Source organism: Vulpes vulpes, chromosome 16 (assembly GCF_048418805.1).
Source record: "Vulpes vulpes isolate BD-2025 chromosome 16, VulVul3, whole genome shotgun sequence".
Classification (NCBI taxonomy): domain Eukaryota; kingdom Metazoa; phylum Chordata; class Mammalia; order Carnivora; family Canidae; genus Vulpes; species Vulpes vulpes.
This window is the reverse complement of record NC_132795.1, coordinates 5639725-5660692: the sequence shown is the minus strand read 5'-3', so window position 1 is coordinate 5660692 and position 20968 is coordinate 5639725. Positions and strand designations below refer to the sequence as shown.

Sequence of the window (20968 nt, the reverse complement as noted above, 5' to 3'; positions counted from 1 at the left end):
GAGAAGAGTCCTTCCTTTTCTATATTGAGGGCTCTTTATGCAATTGTGTGCCTTTAATCCCAGGAACACACCTCCTGGACCTCAGGGAGGCACTTTCTATCCAAGAGCTCTCCCTTTCTGGAGCTTCTATAATCCTAGCAGATTCTTGCTGTAGTGCACTGGCCCCAGGTCGGTGATAAACAGGACCTGTCTCACCTTAGGGTGATAAATGCCAGTAGTCCCTGCTGTGGAGGTTCCCTGGCCCCATTGCCCACATTCCCATCCATGGGTTAGTATGGAAAGAGACTTGTTTTTCTTTTTCTTTTTTTCCCTCCCTTCCTTCCCTTACTCCTTTCTTCCCTCCCTCCTTCCTTTCCTCCCTCCTTCCTTTCTTTCCTCCCTCTATCCTTCCTGCCTTCCTGCCTTTCTTCTGCTCATCCTTCCTCTGTGAATTCTTATAATAAAAGGTATACTTCATCTTACTTGGAGCTGCCAGGGTAAGAGGTTGGGGGGGCTCAGCTCCTCTCTCAGCTCTTGTGTGGTGCTGGAAGCACTTGTGTCCTGTTCACACAAGATCCTGGTTTGGGAGTTTATTAATTTTATCTCTTCCTGCCTTCCAGCTTCCTCCACCCATGATGAGCTACATGTAGTTACCTACTTCCAAGCCAAGGCCTGCGGAGCTGAAATAGGGAGGAATAGGATTAAACAGAGAGGTACATTGGATTGCTTTGTGATCTCAGCCTTAGTGATGAGTTTTACTGTTTGATGGAGTTTCAATGTATAAGGTAGCCCAGCTGCTTGAGGAGGGCAGCTGTTTATGGATGTTGTGCATTTTACCAGAAAGATGTTTGGCAGACCCATCAGAGTCATGATCCAGCTGGAAACATACTAGAAAGCTTAAACCTTAACTCACTGGATGGCTTGCGAGGGCTCTGATTTCTCCATTCACAAAATGGGGAGACTACTTTTTATCCTATCTAAATTCCAGTTGTTTTCGAAATGAAAGATAAGATGCCTTTTTTTTTTTTAAGATTCTATATATTTATTTGGGAGACAGTGTGCAAGCCAGAGGAAGAGCAGAGGGAAAGGGACAAGCAGACTATACTGAGTGCAGACCCTGACATGGGGCTCAATCTCATGACACTGACATCACAACCTGAGCCGAAATCAAGAGCTAGATACTCAACCAACTGAGCTACCCAGATACCAGGTGCCCTTATTTTTATAAGGAGTTTTATTTAGCCCTCACCTTCACTGTGCACTGTGTTTATATTTTAGCAAAAATAACATTTTTCCTAGAAACCACTATAATTTCCTCCTATCCAGATTATTTCAGTTCAGTTCACAGTTCAGTCCTTTCTCTGTGCCAGGTATTGTTCTAGGCATTGGAGATAAAGCAATGCGTGTTCATCACAGAGTTTCCATTCTGATCGGGAAGACAACTTACTAAAATGAGTGAATTCTGTATAGCATGTAGAGATGTGATAAAGCTCTGGGAAAAATTAAGCAGAGAAAGAGTATGAGGAGTGTTGAGTTGGACGGTCAGGGGAGGCCTCACTGAGATGTCCTTTGAGCCAAGACTTGAAGGAAGTGAGGAAATGAACAATGCAACTATCTGAGGGAAAATCCAAGACAGAATAATCATTGCAGAGGCCCTAAGGCGGAAGTATCCCTGGGGGGGCTTGAGGAGCTGTGAGGAGGCCAGTTTGGATGGAAGATGCGAAGAAGGGGGAGAATAGTAGGAGCTGAGGACAGGAAGACAGTGGGGACCAGGATGTTGTAAGCCTGGAGTCCTTGAACTTTGAGTAAAGGAGGCATCTATTGGAGAGTTTTGACAGAGAAGTGATGTGATCTACCTTATGTTCTGAAAGATTACTCTTCATTCTGGTGTTGTGCATGAACTGTAAAGAGTTGGGGGTTGGGGCGGGCTGTTGGGTAGCACAGTGAGTGCTTAGGAGGCTGTGGTGGCACCAATGGAATGGTAAAGAGTAGTCAGATTTTGAACATGGAGCAAATAAGATTTTTTGACTGATTGGATGTGAAGGTGTGAACAAAGAAAAGAAGACAAGGATGACTTCGAAGTTCTTGACCTAAGCAATTGGGAGAATGGAATTGCCCTTAACTAAAATGGGGAAGGCTATTAGTGAAGTGGTACTGGGTGGGAAAATTCAAGTTCAGTTTTGAACATGTTAAGTCTATTAGTTGGAAATTTTTAAACACAAAAGGAGAGACATTAGTTCAGTGAACTCCATTAGGGTTCCAATAGCTACCATATCTATTCTTTCTCTATTCAATCATTTTATTTATTTTTTAGATTTTTTTCTTCAAATATTTTTAAACAAATCTTGGGAAATATAGAATGTTACCCATAGTACTTTGGTGTATATCTTTAACGGATTAGAACTTCTGTTTTTGTTTTTAACAAAAGCACAGTACTTCTTTAAGACTTGTCTGGACTCAGGCAAATACAGTATTGTATTTTAAAATCTAGATTTTTCTCCCCTAAAAGATGATCTAGGAAGAATTACTTTAAGAAAAAATTATTTTTTCCACAAATAATTCACTAAATACTAGCTAGAAATACCATGCTTGTCTGGGACATAAAAAAATTGATATAGAGAAATTAAATATGCAAAATTTTTAGGTTATCACATAAAGCAATATTTAATTAGTTTATGAGAAAGCATAATAAGAGAACATGTTTCCATCCTTGGGAGCATATAATCTAAGGGCTTAGAAATATGTAAACAATTTCACCTCATTTTACATCACTGCACAAAGTGCTGAGAGGATTTGACATGCATGGTCTGAGTAGTGCCTGGAATTCAGAGAATGTCTGGAAGGTTTGAGGATTTGTGCCTGTGTTTGGTTTTGCATGTGTATGAGTGTATATGTGTTTTAACTCCTTTGGTGTGATAAAGACCGTTTTCAAACATTACAAGTAGAGAGAATGGCATAATAAACTCCCAAGCCCTGATCCCACAGTTCGGCTGTTATAAACATTTTGTCACACTGGTCTTAACTATTCATTTTTAAATTTTGTCATTGCTATGGTTTAAAAGGCATTCTATTTTGAAGTAGTTTAAAATTTAAAGAAAAGGTAAAAGAATAATTACAAAGAACTTGCATATACCCTTCACCCAGATTCACTGATCGTTAGCATTTTGCCATAACTGGTTTTACCATATTTTCCTGAACCATTTGTTAGTAAGTTGTAAATATCATGTCCTTTTACCTCTTCAGATTTATGTAGGAATTCCTTGAGATCAAGGATATTCACTTATATAATCACCACATGATTAACAAAATCAGGAAATTTAACATTGATATAATACTGTTAACTAACCTGCAGCCCATATTCAAATATTGTCAATTGTTCCAATAATGTTTTGTTCTGTGTTTTGTAAAATGGCTCATTTTGTTTTGTTTTCAAGTTTTTATTTAAATTCCAGTTAACCTATAGTTAATTTGTTTCAGGAGTAGAATTTAGTGATTCATCATTTAACATGTAACACCCAGTGCTCATCATATCAAATGCCCTCCTTAATACCCATCACCCATTTAGCCTACCCCCTGCCCACCTCTGTCCAGTAATGTTCTTTATACCAATTTTTTTCTTGGTCCAAGATCCAACCCAAGATCATGTTTTGTGTTAGCTGTGTTGTCTCCAATCTAGAACCATCTCTCATATTTGCCTTTTTTTTAATAGCTTACTTTTTTTTTTTTTAAGATTTTATTTATTCATGAGAGACAGAGAGAGAGAGAGAGGCAGAGACACAGGCACAGGGAGAAGCAGGCTCCATGCAGGGAGCCTGACGGGGGACTCGATATTGGGTCTCCAGGATCACGCTCTGGGCGTAAGGCGGCGCTAAACCGCTGCGCCACGGGGGCTGCCCACTTTATTTAATTTTGTTCAAATTGTTCCAACTTTGGTCATTGGTAGTTCTTTCAGTTAGCTCCTGTGATACACTCCCACCAGAGTGGTTTTTCTTGCTGGCAGTACAAAATGCGTCAGGCTCATCTTGTATATTTCTTACCCTAGTCTTGGCATCAGCCATTTCTTCAAGGAACCCCTGTTCTTTTGGTATCTCTTTTGGAGAATGGTATTACGAAGTAGGACCTGGGTACTGAGTGTGCTCATTGCCTCTAGGATGTTTGCTATTAGTATTTTATTTATTTATTTATTTATTTATTTATTTATTTATTTATTATTTTTATTTTTTGCTATTAGTATTTTAAAACAAAAGCAAACCCCTGGCATTGTGTCATTTAATTGCTAAAAATATCTATCTGTATTTTCTTAAATAACCAAAACGTCAAAGTATCCTGTAGCTGCCACAATGGATTACCTCAAATTTAGTGGCTTAAAATAGGAGAGATTTATTCGTTCACAGTTCTGGAGACCAGAAGTCTGAAATCAGGCTTGTCTTAAGGACCTCCATTCCCTCAGAAGTCTATGGAAGAATCCATTTCTCGGCTCTTCCACCTTCTGGTGGCTCCAGGCATTTGTTGGCTTGTATCCACATCAGTCCAACCTCTGCCCCCTTGGTCACTTTGCCTCCTCCTCTTTTCTGTGTCTTCTCCGTGTCTGTGACATCTCCCTTTGCCTCAGGAAGGATGCTTGTTATGGGATTTAGGGCCCACTCAGGAAATCCAGGAAAATTCTTAATCCTCTTAAAATCCTTTTCCATATAATATTTACAGGTTCCTGGAATTAGGATGTGGAAATATCTGTGGCCACCATTCAGTCAACTGCAGTAACGAAATTAACAATGGCTTCTTAACACCTGTCTGTTCATAATATTCCCAGTCCACATTCAGATTTCTCCATTGTCTCAAAAATATCGTTTACAATTGGTTTCTTTGAATCAGGATCCAGGCAAGTTCCACTCACTGTATTTGATAATCTTTTAAGTCTCCTACAATCTAGAACACCTCACTTTAAAAAAAAACAACTCTGAAACTGTTGAAGAAATGAGGCCATTTATCTCTACATTGGCCCACATTCTGGGTTCGTCGGATTGCTTTCTTGCAGTGTCATTATATCTCTTCCAGTGAAGTGGAAGTTGGAGTCAAAGGTTATAGTAGGTTCAGATTCAACTATTTTTTGACAAAAATACCCTATTTCCTAAATAGGTTCAAATTGTATCACATTAGGAGACATAATTTATGGCTGTCTCACATTTCATAATCTAAGATTGGTTAAAATATGTAGGTGATCTTTCCAGTGTAAATTCCTCCAGTCAGTCCTCTCATGGTTTTAGCATCTGTCAATACTGTTGCTGAAATCAATTATTAAGCTTCCTTGCTCTGGTCCAGATTGTTTTTATTAGGATAGTTTCACCTTTTATTATGTCCTTTATTTCTATAGCCTACTGTTTAGAAAAGACCTTTTCACCCGCTAGCTCTTTCGATTTTCATTCAGATCCATTAGGTCTAGGGATATCCGGACTAAGGACATCTGGGGTAGTCTGCCTTGCCTAGGGAGATAATGAGTTGAGTCAGTTTTTTCTAAAGTTCATACCTGAAGCCCATAAAGCAGGTGGTTGTAATAGTACTCTACTGAGTGGATTGGAGTTAGGGGAAAATGGGTTGGAGGGAAAGGGGATCTAGCAATGTCTCCTTTCCTGGAGTTCAAAGTCAAGAGACTTTTGCTTAAAAGAACTATTAAGAAACTTCTTTAATAAAGTTTGAACTCTTTGATTTTAGAGGAGCGAATTAAAGCACGGCCAAAGAAAAAGTCCATACAGGTGAGGTGGAATCAAGGCCCAGAGAATCCTGGAATCCCAGAACGTACTCTTTAGGGGGTGGGGCTTGGGGGCCTGTGTTAATCTCAGGACTACATCTCCCGGAATTCCGCCCTCCGGGTCTCACGCGCCCTGAAGCGACTGCGCGTGCGCGAGGCAGGTGACGGCCTGCCCTCCCGGGCCCCACAACCCCCGAGATTCCGCGCGCCGGCCTCCCGCCCGCCCGCCCGCCGCCGCGATCGCCCCTTCCAGGCCTCCAGTCCGTCCGCTGGGGGCGCGCGCAGTGCGTGGCAGGCGGCGCCGGCGGCCTGGAGCGCGGGGCGCGTGGCGGTGCGTGGTTGCTAGGGGCGTCTGAGGCCGCCAGCTCGCCCAGCAGGCGGAGGGAGGGAGCCGCGCGGAGCCGGCGGCGAGCGGAGCCGAGGCGAAGCGGAGTCGACTAGGTGAGTGTGGCTGTGAAGCCGGGGGAGCGAGCCTCCGCCCGCCGCCCGCCGCCCGCCGCCCCGCCGCCCCGCCCTCTGCGCGGGTCCTTCCGCGCGGGTCCCCAGCCCTGCGGCGCCTCCCGCCCTGGCCCCGGCCCCGCGCCCTGCCCGCCGCCTCTCCCTGTCCGGGGCGGCGAGGGGCTTGCGGCCTCCCACCCGGCCGGCTCTTCGCGCGGCCTCGGGACCCTTCCCCGTCTCCGCCACGCCCCGGGAGCCCAGGCAGCCCCGCGGCATCCCCTCAGCCCGGGCCTCGGTCCTCCTGGTTCCCGCCGCGCTGCGGTTTAAATCCTCCCCGCCCGGGGTGAGCCCAGGCTCCTCTCCACTCGTGGCTGAGTTGAACGTGGATGCCCACCTTTTCCTTTCCCCATCCTGTAGCTATAGAGAAATGCTTTGCTAAACTGGAGAGTTTCAAACAGAATTTGAGATCTTGTAAATTTCTCTCCTTTATCCGTCCCTTTATGTAATCATTCATTCAACTTTTTTTTTTTTTTTTTTTTTTACGAACATCGACAAATATTTAATGAGCCGGCGCCCTGTGGAAGCCGCTGGGAAGACAGTGGTGGACAAGGCAGGCTTGTCTTCGCGGAGCTTGTAGTCCGGGGGGGATTTTAGCCAAGTACGAGCGTTTGCCACACTGCGTGGTGTGTGCCCTCAAGGAAAGTTAACCCGACTCGCTTGGAAAACTATGTATCGGATCCCCATTCTTTGGTCTTTGCACCCTCATTCTGGATCTAGGAAATGTTTTAATCCTTCCTTTATAGAGTCCTCCTTGCTTCCTTAGCTACTCCAATCGCATCTTCCTCTACTTCTTCACCTGTTGATTTAGCCAATCAGTAAGTAGTTAGGGAACCCTTCGGGACAGCTTTCTGTCCATCTTCATTTCTTGCTGCAAATATTGAAACACTGTATGAGATCCACGCCCTCCCCCTTGATGCTGAGAAACTTATTACCAGCTGCTTGTTGGTTGGACTGAATGCACATTGAAAAATTATCAAGTGTTTTCTGGGAATAAAGAAGTCGAGAGCACATTCTAGATACAAAGTAACTTTAGGAAAAACACAGCAAGGCCTAAAAAGCGACGTGGAAACAGTTTGATAAATGCAACCTGGGTTTGGAGGTAGCCATCCAACGACAAATAGAAAGAGGAAAATTAATAGGGGTTAGATCACAGAGGACCATAGTTTGTTGTTGTTGTTGTTGTTGTTTTTGTTTTTTAGATGTTTTGTTAAAGAGAACAGTTTCCTCAGGTATTTCAAGCAGGGTAATTGGGGTCCAGGACTTCCAAGGAAGACACCTGCACATATAACTGTAGAAGAATCAATTTCCAGATCCTTAGCTTCCAAATGAACACTTTTAAAACTGACCTTATGAGAAAAGGTGGGGCTGACAGGATGTTATATCCCTCACACCTCCCAAATTACAGTGTTTTATCCCAAGTGTAAAAACATCAGGTTGCCAAGTGGAGTATTGGGAAATACCGATTTCAGGAAAGCCTCCTTTGGTGATTACTTTGAAAACCCAGAAGGCTTCCTGTCTTCCCCTAATACACATTGCTCTTAGGGGGAGGCTTGTTTCTTGTGATATTCTGAATTCAGATGAACTCAACAGTTAAATGTAGCTAGAATGGTTTTTTTTGGGACCATGGGTTTTTCAGGCTGTGGGATAAAACTTGCGTAAAAACTTTTAAAGAGATTTCTTTTAATTTAGATGTTTGTTTTTCAATAAGAAATTTTTTATCAAATTATTTTATCAAATCATGAAATGCTTATTCAAATACAGTTAATCCTTAACTTAGTTCTTTCTATAAAATGTTTACTAGGTTCTACCTACTTTTACCAAAAGAATAAACTTGTTTAAACTTCTGATGAAGAATCTCAGAATTAAACTTTAATGTGCAAGGAATATATGATTTAAATTCTGTTGGGGATACATGAGTAAAACCATTAAAAGAGTATGTAGCAGGAAAACTGGAAAGATAACTAGCAGGAAGATAACATTAGATTTGTGTTTGAGATTACTGTAGCATCAGTGTGTGGGTTGGAGGAGGATTTTATTTTTTTATTATTTTTTTTAAAGATTTTATTTATTCATGAGAGACAGAGACAGGCAGAGACACAGGCAGAGGAAGAATCAGGCTCCCTAAGAGGAGCCTGATGCAGAGCTCGAATCCAGGACCCTGGGATCATGACCTAAGCCAACGGCAGACACTCAACCACTGAACCACCCAGGTGCCCCTAGGAGAGGATTTTAGACTGGAGGCAGGGAGCCAGTGAGAAAACTAGAGACCAGGCTAGAGATGTTGAGGGCTCTGTGTTGGTTGCAGTGGGAATGGAGAGGGTTTAGAGATTTTTTTTTTTTGGTGGGGGGGGTTAGAGTTTCTTAAAGTTGATAGATTAGACAAAGCCTGGTGGCAAAATATACAGAGAGTGGGACAAGGATCAGTTTGGAATGATCCTAGGTTTCGACTTTAGTGACCAGGTGGGTGGTAATGCTAGAGTAACTATTAGGAGCAAGGGCAGCTTTAAGGAGGAGGATAAAGGGGTTCACACTGGACATGCTCCAAGTTGTGCTCACCACATCCAGGTTAGAGAGGCCTAGGAGGTCATTCTGTAGGTCTGGGTGATGATAAAAAGTTGAGAATGGAGGAGGTGGTTGAGGTCATGGGATGGAAGAGCTTGCTCTAGGAGAGTTTATTGAGCACTTACTCATGTGCCAAGCAAAATGAGAAGACTGAACTCCTAGGAACACCAACATTGAGAGAGTAAGAAGAGGAAAAGGAATAAAAGAAGGAGACAGAATTTATAACCAAATACAAAAATGAGTATAAATGAAAAGGCACTTGCTAAAGAGCTGCATCTGAATGAAGTTTTAACTTCAGGATCTTACACTCACGATCTGGAGTTGAGTTTAGCTTCTCCACTAGATTGCTTTGTGACCTTGAGTTGTCTTGTAGGCTCCCTGGATTTTAGCACAAGATCAGGTACTTTGATCTGTCCATGAAATGCACAGAAAATTTTTATTTTCTTTCTTTCTTTTTTTTTTTTTTTTAAGATTTTATTTGTTCATGAGTGACAACACAGAGAGAGAGGCAGAGACATAGGCAGAGGGAGAAGCAGACTCCCTGCAAGGAGCCTAATGCAGAACTTGCTCCCAGGACCCTGGGATCATGCCCAGAACCTAAGGCAGAGGCTCAATCACTGAGCCACCCAAGCACCCCGAGAAAAATTTTCTTAAATGTCCTGAATTTCTTACCCTTTTCCTCTGGCAGAACTGGGAAACTAGACCAGGCGTTTTGAAAAAAAATACGGGGATTGCTAATCTCTTGGGCCCTGAAATACATAGAACTTTGTCCTTAGGAGCCCTCATGGATGTTCTAGACAGGCAATGGTATTTTAGACCAAAGGTACTCAGCCTTATTGCTTTTAGGACTCCTTTATGCACTTTAAAACCTCTTCAGGATCTTCAATATATTTTTTAATGTGGGATATGTAATCTTGGCATTTACCATTTTTGAAATAAAAATATTAATTCGTTTAGAAATAATAAATACATTATGTTATCGTAAGCAGAATTTTTTTTTATGTTTTCAGATTTTATTTATTTATTTATTTATTTGAGAGCTCGCTAGCAGTGGGGAGGAGCAGAGGGAGAGGGACAAGCAGAGTACACGCTGAATACAGAGCCTGACGTGGGGCTTCATCTCATGACCTGAGCTGAAATCATGAGTCGACAGTTGACTGACTAAGCCATCCAGGCACCCCCAGAAGCAGAATTTTTTAAATGAAAAATGATACTGTTTCAAAGAAATCAGTGAGAAGAGGCATTGTTTTTGCAAATCTCTTTAATGTCTGGCTTAATAGAAGACAGCTGGATTTTCATATCTCTTTTTGTGTTCAGTCAATTGTAATGTGTTGTTTTGATTGAATTATTAAGTAAATCCAGCCTCACAGACATTTAGTTGGAAAGAGAGGAGTATTTTTAATAGCCTTCCAGATAATTATGGGTATTCTTTGGTATTACACAAAAGTTAAGGGATTGTTTTATGAAGGTTATCGCAATGTGGAATCTGAAATGAACTATTCACATTTTGTTATGCTAAAATCCATTGGTCTGTCTCTCATTTTGACTTTTTCTTTTTCTTTTTCTTTTTGTTTTTGCTTGTTTGTTTTCCACTCAGCCTTTTACCCAAACCTGATTCTGTAACATTGTGATAGGTATCTGGAAAACACTGGTTTCACTGAGTTATGCAGCTCTTCCAAATGTTGCCACATTTTATTAACAATATGAAAAAAATCATTCACATTATCACCACACTTTCACCAGAAAAATGGTTAAATTTGGGGAAGTTGTCAAGCTCATGGTGGCATACAGTTTTGCCCAAATTCTGATTTTCTCTTGGAAGCTGAAGTTTTATCTTTGGCAACAAGTACTGTCAGTTGTTTTTCTTGAATTGACAGACTCCCTTTATTTTCTAGAAAATGTTTGCCAAATGCCAAAGTCTGAATAACCCATCACTTTTGTGTCATTTATTCTTTCAAGTGAACATGGTGTTCCACAGAAAAATTTTGCAATACAAACACACTGCTTTCCTTAGAGATAGCCACCACCTTCTGGATGTCACAGAAGTGTTTGACACGTGCTGCTTGTTTTGTCACATTATTAAAAAGATGCACTCCGGAATTGAGATTTAGTATGATTTTTTACTGTGTCATCAACGACATTCTTGAGTGAAGCTGCTATTCTTTTGCTGTGTGGTGAGGAAGCACGTGAGGGTAAAGGATCCAACTCGGTCTACCAGCACCAACAGTCTGGCCCACCATTGCTTTTGTACCATCAGTGGGAAGGCCAGCACAATTAAAAAGGCAAATCATATCTGAATTTTAATGGGAAAATAGTTTTTTTGTTGTTATTTTTAAAGATTTTATTCATTTATTCATGAGAGACACAGAGCAAAAGAGGCAGAGACGCAGGCAGAGGAAGAAGCAGGCTCCATACAAGGAGCCCGATGCAGAACTCAATCCCGGGACTCCAGGGTCCTACGGAAACTAGCTATCTTAACTTGCAGTACTGTCCCTCCCTTCTCATAGGACTGGGGTAGTGGCCTTCCTTTCTCAGTAAGCCTTCTAGAAGTTCCATTGCCCCTCGACCTTTTTTTTTTTTTTTTTTTTTGAAGGGAGACATAGCTAGGGATTTAGCTCATAAGAGAAAACGAGTCCGATTCCTACATTCCTCCCCATTCTGTTTGGTCCCAGGTAAGTCAGTTCTGTCTTCTAAAATAACTCCTGAGCAATTAAAGCGATCCCATTAGAGCTCTTTCCAATTGTAGACTCTGAACCATTTCTGATGTCCTGAGTTCCCCTGGTGACCTAGGGAAACACCTAGGTGGAGGAGAGAAAGGAAACTGCAGATCCCAGGAGCCACACACCACTGCTGTAATATAAGAGAGTGATTTAATCAGTAGGTAATGAATAATTGCTTTCTGTAGAAATAGGTACATCATCCAAGTTGGTCTGGACCGGGCCTCTAGAGAGACTTGAGAGTTTGAAACAACAGCCATAGATTTTCTAGCATAGGCTGCTCATCATTCACTCTCGACTAAGGAAGAAACTTGAGGCAAAATTACATCTCAAAGAGTGGAAGTCAGAATGAGAGAGGCAGTTTCCGAGAGCTGTATGAAGATGACAGAGCAGGTCGGTGTGATTCCTGACGCCAGATGCAGAGGCTGTAGCCAGGGATGGCGGTCAGGATTCTACTGCAAGAGTCCTGCACTTGGTCAGGCAGGTGCTTGGAGGGGGGTAGGGATTGGGCTGAGCCAGGCGTGTAGATAGAAAGAAAGGGATGTTTCAGTCCATTTTATCTTTAGAATGCTCTGCATGTCTTTATCCTTCTTTCTTATCCTTTAGTCAGTTTTTTGTTTTGTTTTAACAGCTTTGTGGAGGTATAATTGACATGGAACATATCCATCACCCCAAGCCAGTTGTTTTTGAAACTTTGTTCTAGTAGGGACCGAGTGTCCTGAAGTTGTTTGGGGAGGAGGCCCAACTAGGGTAGGGGTCTTTCTTCTACCAGATTAGCCTTATAGTGTAGATACACACCTGAATAATGTAGGTACACAGGGATTCCCTGTGGAAACCATCGTGGAGCTTATGAGGCATAGCCTGTGGGAGAAGAAAACAGTGGTAAGAGTAGCCTTTGTAAAGTATCAAGTCAGAGGGATAAAGAAGCAAGAGATATTATTCATGGAGAGGGTGGGCTTGAGCTGGAAGCTGGAGTTTTACCTGGAAAAGGTAAATGAAATATGAGGATTCAGAAGGAAGAGGTTTAATGGAGTAAAGGCCTACAGGCAAGTTTAAAAGGTTTATTCCAAGAGTTTAGTGTTAAGACCAGAAGAGTTCATAGGGCAGAGTTTAAGGTAGAGGGAGATGGGAATAAGCCTTCCAGCCCAAACTAAGAAATCTGGATTTTATTTATTGACTCATGTGAGAATCATCAGGAATGCTTGTTAAGAATGCAAGTTCCTGGCCCCACCACAGCCCGCTGAATCCACTCTGAAGATGGGATGGGGCTCAGGAATCTGTACCCCATGTTTGTTTGCCCTGTTTTTTATTTTATTTATTTATTTATTTATGAGTAGGCTCCACACCCAGTGTGGGGCATGAACTCATGACCCTGAGATCAAGAGTCGCACATGCTACTGACTGAGTCAACCAGTTCGCCCCAGCACCCCATGCTATTCTGATCCAGGTGATTGGTGGGCTACTGTGACACTTAGTGAGGACCCCTGGGAAATTTCTGAAAGGGGAATAACCTGATTAAGTGAAAAATCAAGCAGAGTTAATCTGGATGTTGCCTGCAGGGTGGACTTCAGAAGGGCAGACCCCAGAAACACCTCAGTCTGGGTGTTACTGCAATGGTCCAACTCTGCCAAGGGGGCAGGGGAAGTAAATGGAGGAAGCATGCTCAGAAGAAAGAATCTCTCAAGTTTAATGACTTGGTATGGCTTTGGAGAATAAGGGAAAGGAAGAAGAGTGACTTCAGTGTTCCTCTTAGGTAACTGAGAGAAAGAAGGTTCCACTAAAAAAAAAATTGAAGGTCAGGAGTGCAGAGCTAGTGTGACAAGCTTGAAGTGGTTGGATATGCATGTGGGAAATGTGGAACAGACAATTGGTGACCGGGACGTGAAGCTTGAGAGAGGTCAGGTCTGAAGAGTGGCTCTTCTGCAGGTAATGGTTGAAATAGCAAGGGCAGATTGGTTGGATGTGAGAGGGAGGATAAAACAGAAGTTGAGGAGGACTTTGGAGAGGGCTTCATGGGAAGGAAAAGGCAGCCCTAAAGGACCTGGGTGTGGCTGTGGCCAAGTTCCTGCACTGTGTAAAGTAGCAACAAGGAGATGGTTGGTAGGAGATGAGCACCTATTTAATCTGAAGAGGGCTCACTGTGGCTGCGCTGGTTTTAGCTGTTGTAGATGCATTTGTGTATTCAGCAAATATTTAATGAGCCCCGATTACATTTCCAGGGCTGGGCACAGACTGTGTAAACAAGGCCCCAGTTCTCAAAGAGCTTTCATTCTGGAAGAGAAGACAAATAATAAAGGAATGTATAAATAATTAAAGTTTTTATTGTAACAATAGTGAACAGCGTTTTTGACTAGGTGATTCATTTATACAGCCCGAAATGAAAATGATAGACAAGGTATACATAAGTAAGTCTCATACTCCATTGGTCACCTTTTTAAAAAAATATCAGTTTGTATTTATTCGTCCACTGTTTCTTTAGGCAGTTATAAGGAAATACTAATATACAATAATTTCAGCTAGTTGAAGAATGAAACATTAGAATAAGGTAATGTGATAGGGAATGATTGGGGGTGGTACAGTATTAGTGTATACAGGTTCTTTGAGGTGGTGATGTTTGCTGAATGCTTAGGGAACTGGGCTGGCCATTGGGAGATCTGAGTGTTTCAGAAGGAACAACAAAGCCCCTGGGAACGCAGGTGGGAACATGCCTTGCTGAGGGAAGAGAGTGGCTTGCATAAGGTCAGAGAGATAGGAGTCAGATCACGTAGGCCTTGGAGCCACCAGATGGCTTTAAGCTACATTTTTAAAAATTAATTAATTAATTAATTTATTTATTTATTCATGATAGTCACAGAGAGAGAGAGAGAGTGGGGCAGAGACACGGGTAGAGGGAGAAGCAGGCTTCATGCAGGGAGCCCGACGTGGGATTCGATCCCGGGTCTCCAGGATCGCGCCCTGGGCTAAAGGCAGGCGCTAAACCGCTGCGCCTCCCAGGGATCCCTAAGCTACATTCTTTTTTAAAATATTTTATTTATTTATTCATGAGAGACAGAGGCAGAGACATATAGGCAGAGGGAGAAGCAGGCTCCATGCCCTATGTGGGACTCGATCCCAGAACCCCAGGATCATGACCTGAGCCAAAGGCAGATGCTCAACCCCTGAGCCACCCAGGCATCCCTAAGCTACATTTTAAAGAGCGTCTCCACCACAGTCTAGAGAATTGATTATAAAGAAGGCGTAAGAGTTCAGGGAAACCAGCGGTGAGAGGTGATAATAATAGTATGGACTAAGGTAATAACGGTGGAAATGGAGAATAGATGGCTCCAGGGATGTGTATTTGAAGCTAGAAAGACTTCTTGATGGATTGAGTGAGTAGGAATGAAGATCTGAGGTCAGGGTGAAATCATTACCCAGGGCATGCTGGGAGTTTTGGTGTTGCATGAACACCTATCCCAGGGACTTAGCCCCTTCTGCTTATGTGTTGTGTTTTGTTTTGTTTTGTTTTGTTTTGTCTTTACTGAAGTCTTTTTGTGCAATTGCAGCTTATTTACTGCCCCTGACTCTACAAGGATTAACCTTGGCTCTAAAAGTGAATCAATTAAGTGAGGAATATGACTGATGCATTCTTATCTCAGCCCTGCTCCTGTTGTCCTTAGCATGACTTTATTAAAATTTGACATTGTCATCTAATTTCAGGGAGATGAAGAGAAAGTATGTTCCCTTCTCGAATAACAGGGATCATAGAAAACCTTGAGTTTCCCATATTGTCACCATGATCCCTTTCTCTAGCCAGTCCTTAGCTCAGCCTCTAGGTTCCCGTTTCTCAGCTGGTGCTGGCAGCAACTGCTTTCTAGGTTGAAGTCAACACAAGATAGTGTTTTGTTGGGCAAGGGAGCTTTTCACATAGAATCAGGTTTAAACAGCATTTCTCCCCTAAAAATTGGAGACATCCCCCGAGATTCTGTGTTGATGGGCTCCAGAGAAAGTGTGTTGAACTGTATCTGCCAGTCTCTGGTATTTGCCTTTTTCTTCGAACTCCCCTTAAGCCGAAGTTTGCAAATTCACTCACACATGAGAGCAGAGTATGCTGGGTGGCTGGTTCATATTAAGGTAGCTACACTGAAAAGACTTATGTTCTGGGGAGGCCCTTCACAAGGCATGTGACCTTTGTTCTTATACCTTAGTGATGACAGATGGATCCCCAGTCAAGCCTCCTTCAGGTAATGGAGCAAGGAGTAGGTCTTGCTTCATTTTCATTGGCTGGAATCATTCCCTGGTAAAATCCATTCCTCCCAGTTCACTTCCGCAGAAGAGTTGAAGGTGACTGTATGCTGCCTGCCTCTTGGCCTGAGGAAAACAAAACTCCCCTTTAAGTAGTAGTAATTTTTTTTTTAACTTTCTTATTTTGAAATTTCAGACTTGCAAAAAAGCTGCAAAAACAGTACAAAAAAATTCCTATTTACTTTTTACCCACACTTATCAAATGTTGATATATTACCACCCTTGCTTTTTTATTCATATATGAACCGTGAATTGTTTTTTTGAAGTATTTGACAGTAAGTTGCAGGCACAAAATCTCTTTACATCTGAACATTTCCTAAAAAACCCCTAAATGTTTCCCAAACCAAATATATCCTCTTAAATTGCCACAGTATATTCATCAAAATCAGGAAATTAATACCGTAACTATAATGTTATTGCTAGATCTGCCTTATTCAGATATGGTCAATGGTCCTGTCACTGTCCTTTGTTTTAGGAGCACACATTGGACTTGGTTGTCCTTTTTTGTCTCCTTTAAGTGGAATAGTTCCTCAGCCTCTGTCTTTCACGAGCTTGACACAGTTGAAAAGTTCAGACCAGCTATTCTGTAGAATGACCTTTGATTTGGTCTTGTCTGATATTTCCCTGTATTCAGATGGTGCATTTAGGTCAGGGAATCACAGATGTGATGGTGTGTCCTTCAGTGAGTCATAATGAGGTGCATAATGCCAATTTCTGCTGTTACTGATGATGGGAACTTAGATCACTTGATTATGGCAGCTTCTGCCTGATTTTTCTACTGTAAAGTTATGTTTTTTTTGTTTGTTTTTTAAGATGTATTTGAGAGCATGCACATGCGTGGCAGGGAGGGGAAGAGGGAGAGAGAAACTAAGGAGACTCTGAGCTGAGTGTGGAACCGATGTGGGGCTTGATCTCACAAACCTGAGATCATGATTTGAAGCATCACCAAGAGTCGGAGGCTCAACTGTCTGTGCCACCCAGGCGCCCCAAGTTCTGTTTTTTTTTTCCTTCATAATTAACAAATATCTTGTGGAGAGATATATTGAGACAATATAACTATCCCATTTTCCAATATACTTTCACCCACCAATTTTAGGATCCACTGATGAGTTTTGCCTGAAGCAGTTATTACCAGGGTGGTGGCCAGTGGTGATTTTCTATTCTTAACAGTTGGAATTCTGTTGTAAGGGAGTGTTGTTCCTTCTCTCCCATTTATTCATTCATCCTTTTCTTTATTTGTATCACTATGGATTCATGGATTCTTGTTTTACATAGTCTGATACTCATTTCTTTTGCTGCTCAGGTTGTCCCAGATTTGGTTAGAAGGAGCCTCTTATTTATTTATTTATTTATTTATTTATTTATTTATTTATGAGAGAGAGAGAGAGAGAGAGAGAGAGAGAGAGAGAGAGGCAGAGACACAGGCGGAGGAAGAAGCAGGCTCCATGCACCAGGAGCCTGATGTGGGATTCGATCCGGGGTCTCCAGGATCGCGCCCTGGGCCAAAGGCAGGCGGCCAAACCGCTGCGCCACCCAGGGATCCCAGAAGGAGCCTCTTTTAAGTTGGCTCCTCTATCCTTTTTTTCCCTTCCACTTTTAATGGCTTTACTGAGGTATAATTTACATACCATACAATTGATTCATTCACTATAAAAGTAGAATTTGATCGGTTTTAGTAAGTTTGTACATTTGTGCAACCATCACCACCATGTGGTTTTAGAGCACTTTCATCACCCCGTAAAGTTCCCTCGTCCCCACTTATAGTCATTCCTTGTTCTTACCCTCAGCCTCAGGCAAGCACTGATGTACTTTCTATCTATAATTTTGTCTTTTTTAGAAATTTTATAAAAATGGAATCATGGAATCCTACAGAATAGTCTTTCATGTCTGGCTTCTTTTTCTTAGCAGAATGTTTTTGAGGTTAATCCAGGTTGTTGCCTGTTATTGCTGAGCAGAATTCCATTATATGGATATATCATATTTTGTTTATTCCTTTACCAGTTGATGGACATCGGATTATCCCTAGTTTTTGCCTATTAAGAAAAATGCTGGTATAAATATTTGTGCGTAAGTGTTTAGACATAATGCTTTAATTTCTCTTTGGTAGATACTTAGGAGTAGAAGTGCTGGGTCATCATATATTATAGTTTTGAAGAAACTGCCAATCTGTTTTTCAGAGTAACTGTATCATCTTACATTCCCATCACTAATGTATGAAAGTTCCAATTTCTCCATCTCTGGTCAACACTTACTATTATCCATTTGATTACCATCCTAGTGGATGTGTAGTAGTATCTTACTGTGGTTTTGTCATTTCCCTAATGACTAATGGTATTGATCATCTTTTCATGTGCTTATTAGTCACATTGCCTTTTTTTTTTTTTTTAAAGATTTTATTTATTTATTCATGAGAGACACAGAGAGAGAGATGCAGAGACGGAGGCAGAGGGAGAAGCAGGCTCCATGCAGGGAGCCCGATGTGGGACTCGATCCCGGGTCTCCAGGATCACAACCTGAGCCAAAGGCAGATGCTTTAACCGCTGAGCCACCCAGGCATCCCTCACATTGCCTATTTAAAAATTTTTTTAATTGGGTTTGTTTTCATCTTATTGAGTTGTGAGAATTCTTAGCATATTCTAGATATAAGTCCTTTATAATTGCAAATATTTTCTCCCATTTTTCTTTTTATTCTCTCAATTGTGTTTTTCTAAATTCTTCATTGTGATATAATCCAGTTAACAGCTGGACGGTTACCACATTTTCTCTTAAAATTTTTCCATTGCCCAAGATCATAAACATTTTCTCCTATGTTTCTGCCACAAGTTTCATAGTTTTAGTCTTATGTTTAGCTCTCTTATCCATTTTGAGTTAGTTTATGGTGTAAGGTAAGAGTCTGAATTCATTTTTTTGTATATGGATATCCACTTGTTCTAACATCATTTGTTAAAGGTTATCCTTACATAGGCAACTTTATTGAGAATTAATTGACCATAAATGTAAGGGTTCTTTCTAGACTCTATTTGGTTAAATAGATAAATATATATTTATCTATATCTATCTATCTATCTATCTATCTATCTATCTGTCTATCTATTCTTATGTCAATACTACCTTATCTTGATTATTGTAATCAGGTAGTATAAGTTCGAGGGTTTTTTTTTTTTTTTTTTTTTCAAAGTTGTTTTTGGCTGTTCTCGATCTTTCTATTTCCATATAAGTTTTAGGATCAAAAGAGCCTGCCGAGATTTTGATAGGAGTTGCATTTACTCCATAGATCAGTTTGGGAAGAATTGCCATCTTAATAATATTGAGTCTTCCAATTCATAAACATCTTATATCCCTCTATTTATATAACTTTTTAATTTCTTTTGGGAGTGTTTTATAGTTTTTGGTGTACTTCTTTTAAGTTTATTCTTAGGTATTTTATTCTTTTTGATGCTATTGTGAAGGGAATTGTTTCTTTTATTTCATTTTTTACTTAGTGTAAAGAAAAAATCCATTTTTGTATATTGATCTTGTATCCTATAATTTTACTAAACTTGCTTATTTTAATAGGTTTTTTTGTAGATTTCTTAGGATTTTCTATGTACAAGATGATGTCTCCTGCAAATAAGTATAGTTTTACTTCTTCCTTTGCAATCTACATGCATTTAACTTCTTTTTCTTGCCTCATTGCACAGGTGAGAATTTCTAGAGCAATGTCGAATAGAAATGAGTAGACATCTTTGCCTTATTCTGGATCTTAGAGGGAAAGCATCTAGTGTTTTACTGTTAACTGTGAGGTGAGCTATTTCTGTGATCTTACAATATATTTCTATCAAAATTTGAGTATTTCCTTAGTTTTTGCAGCATAAGAGACAGTTAGGCTCATCTGATGCTTTCCCTGCCCCAGTTCTCCAAGGAGCTCCAGTTCCTTGGTTCCTTTTATTGACAAACGGTATGTAGTGATCACTAGGTGAGTAACAATCATTTTTTAACTCTTCACTCAGTGTTTTCAGAAATCCCAACCACCTAGTTATATAAAAACTCTAAACGCCAGAAGCCAGCATCTTCTCTGGGTATATCCTAGAGCACTTTTCAGTTGTTTTTTAGTGCCAAGCTGACCTGCTACTGAAAAACCCAGTTACTGGTAATATAATAAATTTCACAGAAGTTTCCAGATAACTAGACTACTGTGTCTTTTTATAAAAGAACATTTGTACTAGCTGAAATTTTGCAGTGGAATACTTGTTGCCTTCTCCATGTGTGTCCCCCTCTCCACCCCTCTTCATGGAAGGTTGAGAAGGGCTGAGGGGAGAAAGTTAGATCATCTGGTGCTGGTAATAATGAGCATGATAACACCATCCCTTGAATGTTTAGTGTGGACCATGCAGTGTGCTTTATTTGAATTTTCTAATTTGATTTCACTGCTACCAGTGGGGGTTATGGTACTTCCTCTTGTCTTTTCCCAAACGTTCCAGCTGTCTGGTTTCAGCATTGAATGAATTCACTATTCATCAGAGCTCTGTTTGACATGAGTTATGAAGGAGTGGTAACTGCTGGCCCAGCATGGTTGTGAGTAGTAGTAGTGCCCTGGAGACTCTTGAAATACTTCACTCAAGTAACATGTGGTCGTTTGTTGTTTGTTTTGAAAGATTAAACAAGTAAACTGGAAAAGTGGCCCCTGCCCCTGCCCTATCTTTGTTTCAACCCTCTCCCCGAGATATCCGCCAGACCTTTGGTGTGTGTTTGTTTTGATTTTTTTAAAAAGTAGGCTTGATGGCCAGCATAGAGCCAAACACAGAGCTTGAACACAAAACCTTGAGATCAAAACCTGAGCTGAAATCAAGAATCGGACGCTCAACCAACTGGGCCACCCAGAGAGACTTTCCTTCCAAAGAACTCGCTCCTTGGCTGCTCTGCCCTAAACTAACCTTTCTTTTCAGCTGGCATTTTCCTGTTTGGACCTTGATTGAGGAACTTCACCAGAAACAGGCTTGTTTGCTTCTAAAGAACTCTGTGGGGCAGTAACGTAGTGTTTGTAGCCCCTGTTCACTCCTGAAATCCTCCTGTTCCCCAGGGATAATGTGTAGGAGCAAGAAAGATGTAAGATTAATAGCTCTATGAAATATGTCAGATTATTCAAAATACTTTTTTCCAGATGAGGTCATTGTGTTGGCTCCTAAAGTAAGTTCCTCCAAGCTCT

At 41.2% G+C, this 20968-nt stretch overlaps 1 protein-coding gene across 2 annotated transcripts in view; it reads left to right on the top strand.

Moving 5' to 3' along the window:
- Positions 1-599: 599 nt before the first annotated feature.
- The window catches only part of TTLL4 (tubulin tyrosine ligase like 4), a 41398-nt gene continuing 21029 nt past the window's right edge, over positions 600-20968 (top strand). The window contains exon 1 of one of the 2 annotated variants that reach the window (XM_072742944.1): positions 600-692. The gene's annotated coding sequence lies outside the window, so the exon portion shown is untranslated. Of the gene's footprint in view, positions 693-5927; positions 6167-20968 lie in introns of those variants that run through there. The other variant, XM_072742943.1, reaches the window with a different exon arrangement.